The sequence below is a fragment of the Lactuca saligna genome, chromosome 3, assembly GCF_052625555.1.
Source record: "Lactuca saligna cultivar CGN05327 chromosome 3, ASM5262555v1, whole genome shotgun sequence".
NCBI lineage: Eukaryota > Viridiplantae > Streptophyta > Magnoliopsida > Asterales > Asteraceae > Lactuca > Lactuca saligna.
Window position 1 is genome coordinate 207,667,293 of NC_136419.1, and position 7,521 is coordinate 207,674,813.

The 7,521-nt window shown below is 32.0% G+C and overlaps 1 long non-coding RNA gene and 1 pseudogene across 1 annotated transcript; one reads left to right on the forward strand and one right to left on the reverse strand.

Moving 5' to 3' along the window:
• The first annotated feature begins 1,279 nt into the window (after positions 1–1,279).
• On the forward strand, positions 1,280–3,093 carry LOC145034126 (uncharacterized). The gene is made up of 2 exons (XR_013677905.1): positions 1,280–1,537; positions 2,625–3,093. It is a non-coding gene; the product is annotated as an uncharacterized LOC145034126 (long non-coding RNA).
• Positions 3,094–4,804: 1,711 nt separating this feature from the next.
• LOC145036340 (methionine--tRNA ligase, cytoplasmic-like) lies at positions 4,805–7,285 on the reverse strand (annotated as a pseudogene).
• Between the last annotated feature and the right edge of the window lie 236 nt (positions 7,286–7,521).

The following is a 7,521-nucleotide window of genomic DNA, read 5'->3' on the forward strand; positions in this document are numbered from 1 at the left end:
AAGATAACTGTACGGGCCAGTGGTGTGTTGTAGGCTAGCAGTGGACAACTGTATGATTTAGGGGAGCAGACCAGACATGGTGTAGGCCTTGAGAGGCGAGCCAAACAGACTGATGGATAATATGTGCATGCATTATATATATATATATATATATATATATATATATATATATATATATATATATATATATATATATATTGTGGTGTGTGGTACTTTGGGGAAGTCACTAAATTTTAGCTTACAGTTGTGCATTAAATGTTTTCAGTACGAGTGGTGAGTGTGGGAATGTTAATGCATGACAGTACACACTCATCAGCAACACCGGCGTTCCACATTTATATCTTATTACTTTGTTAATTGTAATTAAAAAAATGAATTTATAAACTTGGGTTTTTATGAAAATTATGTTTACCTTAATTAAAATTGAATTTTTTTTTTTTTTTGTGAAAATGAGACGCTACAAAAGAATTCCCAATTTCAAGAGGTGTCCAGCAGGGGGATCCCATATCCCGTTTTCTATTTATCATTGCAATAGAAGGTTTAAATCTGGCTATAAAGACTGCGTGTACCAAACAAGGGGCCGACCATCTCTCACATTTTCTATGTCGACAATGCCATCATTGCGATTGCTAGGGAATATAATAGCCAATGAAATCTAGCATGTACTCTCAAGTGCTTCCAAGTGTTTTCTAGGTTTAAATTTAACTTTCATAAATCTAGGCTATATAGCATTTGAACTATGACTTGGAGCTTAATCGAGGTGCTTGTATAATGGGTTGTTTGAATGGTTCGTTCCCTTTCACTTGTTTGGGAGTTCCGGTAAGAGAAAATAAGACACTAAAAAACATTGGAAACCTATCATTAGGAAGTTCAATTTAAAATTATCGGCTTAGAATAACATCACGCTCTTGTTATGGGGTCGCTTCACCTTAATCAAATCAGTTCTTAGTAGTCTTTTGAAGTAAAGGTCAGCCTAGGAGTTGGATCACTATAAACTCAAAACCTTACTTTTCTTGTAAAATGGTGGTAGTGATTGAAATCATAACATAATTCATTATGGTCATATATATTATACATATAATTAAATCATAACCCTCTTAGCTATAGTGTTAAGTTTTGAAGCATGCCAAACCTTTTTTCTTTTGGCTGGCTGGTTTGATTTTAGCTGGTTGGTTTTATCTTGCACTCGGTTGCTATGTGTTTCACTCTCTCTCCACCTCTTTTTTCTATCAAATGAGATACTTCCAAAAATCGCTTCCGCCACTTTCTAGTACAGGGTTACTTTAATCCATTCTCACTCATGTTTCTATACATTGTCTCTCCCAATCAGAATATACCACTGCCTCCATCTATGTCTCATCGACTTCTTCTTCATGAACTCAAAATTCGGTTGGCGGTTAGGGCTTTCAGTTGACTTCCATCTGATTTTCCACCAGGTTTTTCATTCCATCATTTTCTCATAAGGGATAAAGTGTCGATTTTGAGAGAGACAGAGTTGGTTGCAAAAACGATTTCGTTTCTTTACTTCTGCTTCTAGGTATTTCTTTTTTTTTCTCCAACACACTTCTACGAATCAGTTGATTTGCAAGACGTTATACTTCTCTTCTAAATCGATATGATGACTACTGATGTCGAGATGGAAAGATAGAGTGAGAGAGAGGAAAATAATTATCTTCATGTTTATGACTTTTAAATTTAAAATTTTAATGCTTATAGCAGCATTTTATTCTTAGGTCGAGTTTTGTTGGGTGATTTGTATCTCAGACTGTAAATGACTTCATTTGAATCTCATCGAGCTTAGGATTGGAGTTTGTTGATGGGGTGATACGGGTATTAGAATAATTAGTATGCTAACTTTGTTTAGATGTTCTCAGCATCGCCTTCATATATTTTTTTCCAGTTTTCTTACGTATGAGGATTTGATTTTTTGCTCACGCAACTATGAATTGAGTGACATCATGTGGTTTCATCGTTTATAATGAAAACGTATGTTTCTCTCTAATTTTAATGATACATATTTTCCTAAAATAAGTTTTCATTGAACTAATTTTTTATCTTTTCATCCCTTGTGATTTCCTATAGTATTATTCAACTCTATTATGAATTGAAATATTAATTTAAAAAATGTTTGTTTGTCTGCTATTTTTATATATCTACTAGGTAAAGTTTGCAAGCCTAAACTATGGAGTTTCTATCATGCTTATAACTTGTTTGATGAAAATTTTTAACTAATAAGGCGCCATGTTTCCCTTCACATGATAAGTAAATCCCCATATAATGGGTTAACATGTAATTTAGAGAAATATATTCTCAGGGGATTGTTGTTGTGGACACCTTACTCATTACATGTTAGTGGCCTTAAGAGCTCTAGGGTTACATGTTGAAGAAAATGGTGCAATTAAAAGGGAAATTATAGAAGTTAAGAAGTTAAATTTATTTCATTGTAGTTTTTAAGATACTATTTTGCTTTCTAATAACTTCTGGGCCATGTGGGTAAATTATTTGCTTTCAAGATCAATCTGGTTTTGTTAACTATATGGTTCTTAATGCCTATTTTTCTATTCTAATGGCTGAATATTTGTTATGTTTTGACCATTTGATATCATGTTTGTTACTCTAAAAAGGGAAGATCTTGGAGCACCCAAGTTAGAAAATGGCTTAATAAAGCAAATTCACAAAATTATCAATGAGCCTGGATCTATTTTGAAAGGGAAGCTGGATCTTGGTGCACCCGAGTTTGAAAAAGGCTGAAATGAACACACCCATGAAGTTGTTGAAGAGCCCAAAACAATTTTGAATGAAGAAGATGATCTTAGAGCACCAATCTTGGAAATTGCTCAAAAGAACACACCTTTAAAGATATTCAAGAACCCAACTCAAGTTTGAGTGAAAAAGAGGTCTTGGTACACCCGTTATAGAATAACACTCAAATGAAGACACACATGTAGTTTTGGAAGAACCTAATATAGTTTTGACTAAAAAAGATGATCATTGGGCACATAACTTGGAAAACTCCCAAAAGATGCTTTGAAAATATCAAAAGTTGATAATTGTATTTTTAATGACAAGAATGTTTTAGGTATTGTTTCTGAATTTATCATATGAAAACTAATAACCAATAAAGATTCTAGTGTTGATTTATCCATACATTTACTACTAGAAAACAAAGGGTTTTACCACAGAAAATAGCTACGAAAAATTTCCATAGAGAATTACCTACATAATACCTATGGAATGGGATGCCCTAAGTAAGTAATGGAATAGCTATGGAATAGTGACACAAATACATTCGTAGGTATTCCGTAGGTAATTAGCTACATAATAGCTAACGACTAACGACAGAAAACAATAACTACATAATACCTACGAAATATCGACGAATTTATAATTTTATTATTATTATTATTATTATTATTATTATTATTATTATTATTATTATTATTGCTACTACTACTACTATTACTACTGCTACTACTATTATTTTTATTATTATTATCATTATCATTCTTATTGTAGTCTTGAAACTTTTTTTTGGATCGTTTTGTTTTTAGATATTTAAAGCACAAATAATTAAATATCATACAAATAAGCATAGTATTTATAAACATAATGATAATATATGATACTGGTAACGAATGTGTTTAACACACAAACAAACGAAGACTACTAGAAAAACAGTCTTTTATGACATGCAATGCGTGTTGTAAAACGCTTAGACGACGCGCAAATGCACGTCAAGGAAGGCCCTGTCATAACGAGAGACGACATGCTTTTGCGCATCGCCTATAGACGACGCACATTTATGACAGGCAATGCGTATCATTAAAACCCCTATCAAGAAAGGCCATGTCATAAATGAAGATGACATACATTTTTATATATCGTAAATTTAAATGTTTAAAAATATATATATTTATATATTTATTAATTTTTAAATTAAATTTTCACTTAATGTCTCATAATAGAAATAAAACATCATATATAAAAAATACAATTCATTGCAAAAAATTTAATGACATACAATTTTATTCCTTACAATATTTAAATTTGTATTCATCTAATCTACTATGTGTTTCGTACAAAAAATCTATTTCATGCACAACTTCTTCCTTTCCTTTAGTGGCAACTTCCATCATTAGTGGTACAACTAACAATTGCCTGATATCTATGATTTCCATAAATGACCTTAATTTCTTACAACTAACAACTACAATAACAAATAACTTCCATCATTAGTAGTACAACTAACAACTGCAGTAATATGTGATTTCTAGAAATGCCCTTAGTTTCATACCCATTCAGCCAGAAATACCCTTTATAGTAACCTTTTATTTTCTATTGAAGCAGCAAACACTTGCCTAAAATCTTTCTATTGATGTGCCTGTTCCACAAACAACCTTATAGTTAATAGTCATAAAGACTAATTTATTCACATGAAAATAAACATTTATAAAATTTGAACTTTCAAAAGGGTCAGAAGTTTTGGATTATATGTGATCAACACGATATGAGTCATAAATAGCTTCAAACAACAATCTTGTATCAATAAAAAGGTCTTATTTAACTAATATAATTATTCCTATCTGCTCGATCAGCTTGATTTCTAGCAAACCTTTCCTCAACAACTCCACCTCTTCATCTCTTTGCACAATAATCACATATATGCAAAAACATTAAATAAGCCTCCTCTTATATTTTTTTCAATAATTATATATTTTTATACCAATTCTCTAAATAATGGCACAGGGTCCCAATATTGTGGCCATAAGGTATCATCTCCCATTGTGTTTTGACCTTTTCTACATCACAGAGGGAATAGGGCAAAGAAAGTTGCTTGAGTACCTGTAGAAAAATTGAAAAGGTAAGAATGTAATTTTTCCATTCCAGAAATGTCTCAACAACAATTTATTTGGTACTACGATGGAATGGAATCTAAACAATTGATTGGAATGGAATTAGTTATTCAAACATGTAGTTTGTTTTGTACAGTTGAAAAAGTAAATGGAAGGAAGAAATATAATTTCTATGAATATGATATGAACTTTAATATAAATTGTACACTTAAAATCTTAATCCCATTAATTTAGGATACACTAGTGCCAATTACTAACCTGGATCTTTAGCAATAAAGCTCAAGACACAATTAATGAAATTGCCTAAATTATTCAGCAACTCAGTGTTTAGTTTTGCTTGAAGATATTTCCATGTGAATAATGTGTCTGATACCTACACAAGTAAACACAATAATCAATGAAAGAGAAAGAAACAAGAAAAAAAGTGAGAGATCACATTTTTAATTGATATACTAAATAAAAGGTACACCTCTGGTCTATTAGTTAGAAAATAGTATCTCCACACTTCTACTGGAATATTTGTATCCCGTGCATCATTACCAAAGACTCCTACACCCTTTCCCTTTGAAAACATACCTTTAAAAAGAAAAAAATAAAAGAAATGGGATTTGTTTATCATTAAAAAAATAGATTTTGGGGTTGAATAGAGGCAGAGACCAAACGTCCTTCATAGTTTAGATACTCTATAACACTAATAGTCTTCAACAAACTCGAGTTCTCAAAAGTTCCAAGAAGTTTAGACGGGAATATTACGTAGAATTGTTTTCAAATTTAATGAGGAAATAATATATATGATATACATGATCATAAGATTTACAAGGTTTTATTTCCATAAGAACCTAATGCAATAATACCAAAATTGAAGAAAAGGAACATTACCTGAAAGAATTGTCTTCAACAAATTCATCGACCACTTCTACCACTCAAGTGTGTAACATGAAGTGATTGAGACATATCCGATTGGTGCATCAAACCAAACGTAGAAAACCTAAACATTACACGTGGTGGAGCAAATTGTAAACTATATTTATATGTGAGACATAAGATGGAGGTCTCATTTTGACTTTATAAGAGAGAGAGAGAGAGAGAGAGAGAGAGAGAAACAACTCATTTCACTCACTTTGTCATTGAATCCCTCATGAGGAACAAGAGCCCCCCACTTCAAATCTCTAGTAATTCATCGTTGCTTTAATCCTATTTTAAGCCATGTATTTGTTGCTTGAATAGCATTCTGACTCAATGAGCCAGCCACTGACATTTTTTTGATGTACTCTTCAAGTCTACCCTCCAACAATGCAAGATCAAGAAAAAAATGATTTGTGTCATGGATATGAGGACCGATTGCACATACCTAATTGCATACCAAAGTTTGGAGACATGAAAAGGAATAGAAAGCAAAATATGTATAAAAGGATTTGGTTTTGATTTATTCACTACATGAAACTTAGCATTTTTTTTCTTGTTCATATATAGGAGAAATTTACCTTGCATCTTGGATCAATGAGTTCTGTTGGATTCAATAGTTGACTGTAATTTTCGCATTGATCACCTAGGGCAGAGTCATAATTGAATTTGTTTTTCGGGAATGTACCTTCAACAATTCGGTTAGCTAAAAATTTCCGACAAGTATCACAGTAAAGCTGTAGTGCAAAATATATACATAACTTACTATACATCTCTACATTACAGTATCAGTTTGGAATAAGTTGAATACAAACAAAAATGTATATGTATACCTACTGCATTGTGTTCTCAGAAAGGCATTTGTTCTCCATTAACTTTTTAATGATTGCTTGAAAGCTTCAGTTTGGTGTGGGGTTCAAGTTCATCCAAATTCATTAAAACTTATGTTAAAGCAATTATAGACATCCCTGTTAATCGCATGATATCTTGGAAGAAAAATAAAACTATAATAATAAGAATCGATGTTTTTATAGTAGAACTTGAATTTTAGAATCCAAAATCAAATTTGTTCATCTCAAAACCTTGTAACGTTACATTCAAATTGAAATCGTTATGTGAAAATTCATTACAAAATCTAGATAACACGAAACAGAGAAACGTAATTAAATATCGCATATTTCTTTGGGAGTGCAATTTTCTTCCAATGCTTTGGTCTCAGTTGTCGTTCTATATTAATCAGTTCCGCAAATGTATATAGCATTATACCCCCTCAGTCGAAAATACCGAGAAAACACATCGGCACTCAACACACCTAAGTATTAACAAGAAATCCAATTAACAATTAAGTATTAACCGATCACAATTATAAAGTTAAACAACCGACACTTGCAACTGTACTTATAGTCGATGATATTCCTAAGGTAAGGAATGTTGTTGACGGAAGGAAGAGCACTGGTAATTAGTATGTTTCGTTAGCCAGGAATCGAAAGCTTTGGTAACTCGTCGTCGCTGGCCAATATATCAGCCATTTTATAAAAAATTCGATTATATATTCAAAGCAGGAAGAATTGACAACAATTTCATTATTTTATTGAGGACTTAAATATGAATCAGATTTTGATTGGAATAGATTCACATGAAGAATAAAAATCAAAACACTAAACCAAATACCTTTATTGTTACTTTTAAGAATGTTCAGGGGAGAAGTAGAAGGGCAAAGATAGAAGGAGACAGCGAGGGAGGGCGAGATGCAACAACGACGAGG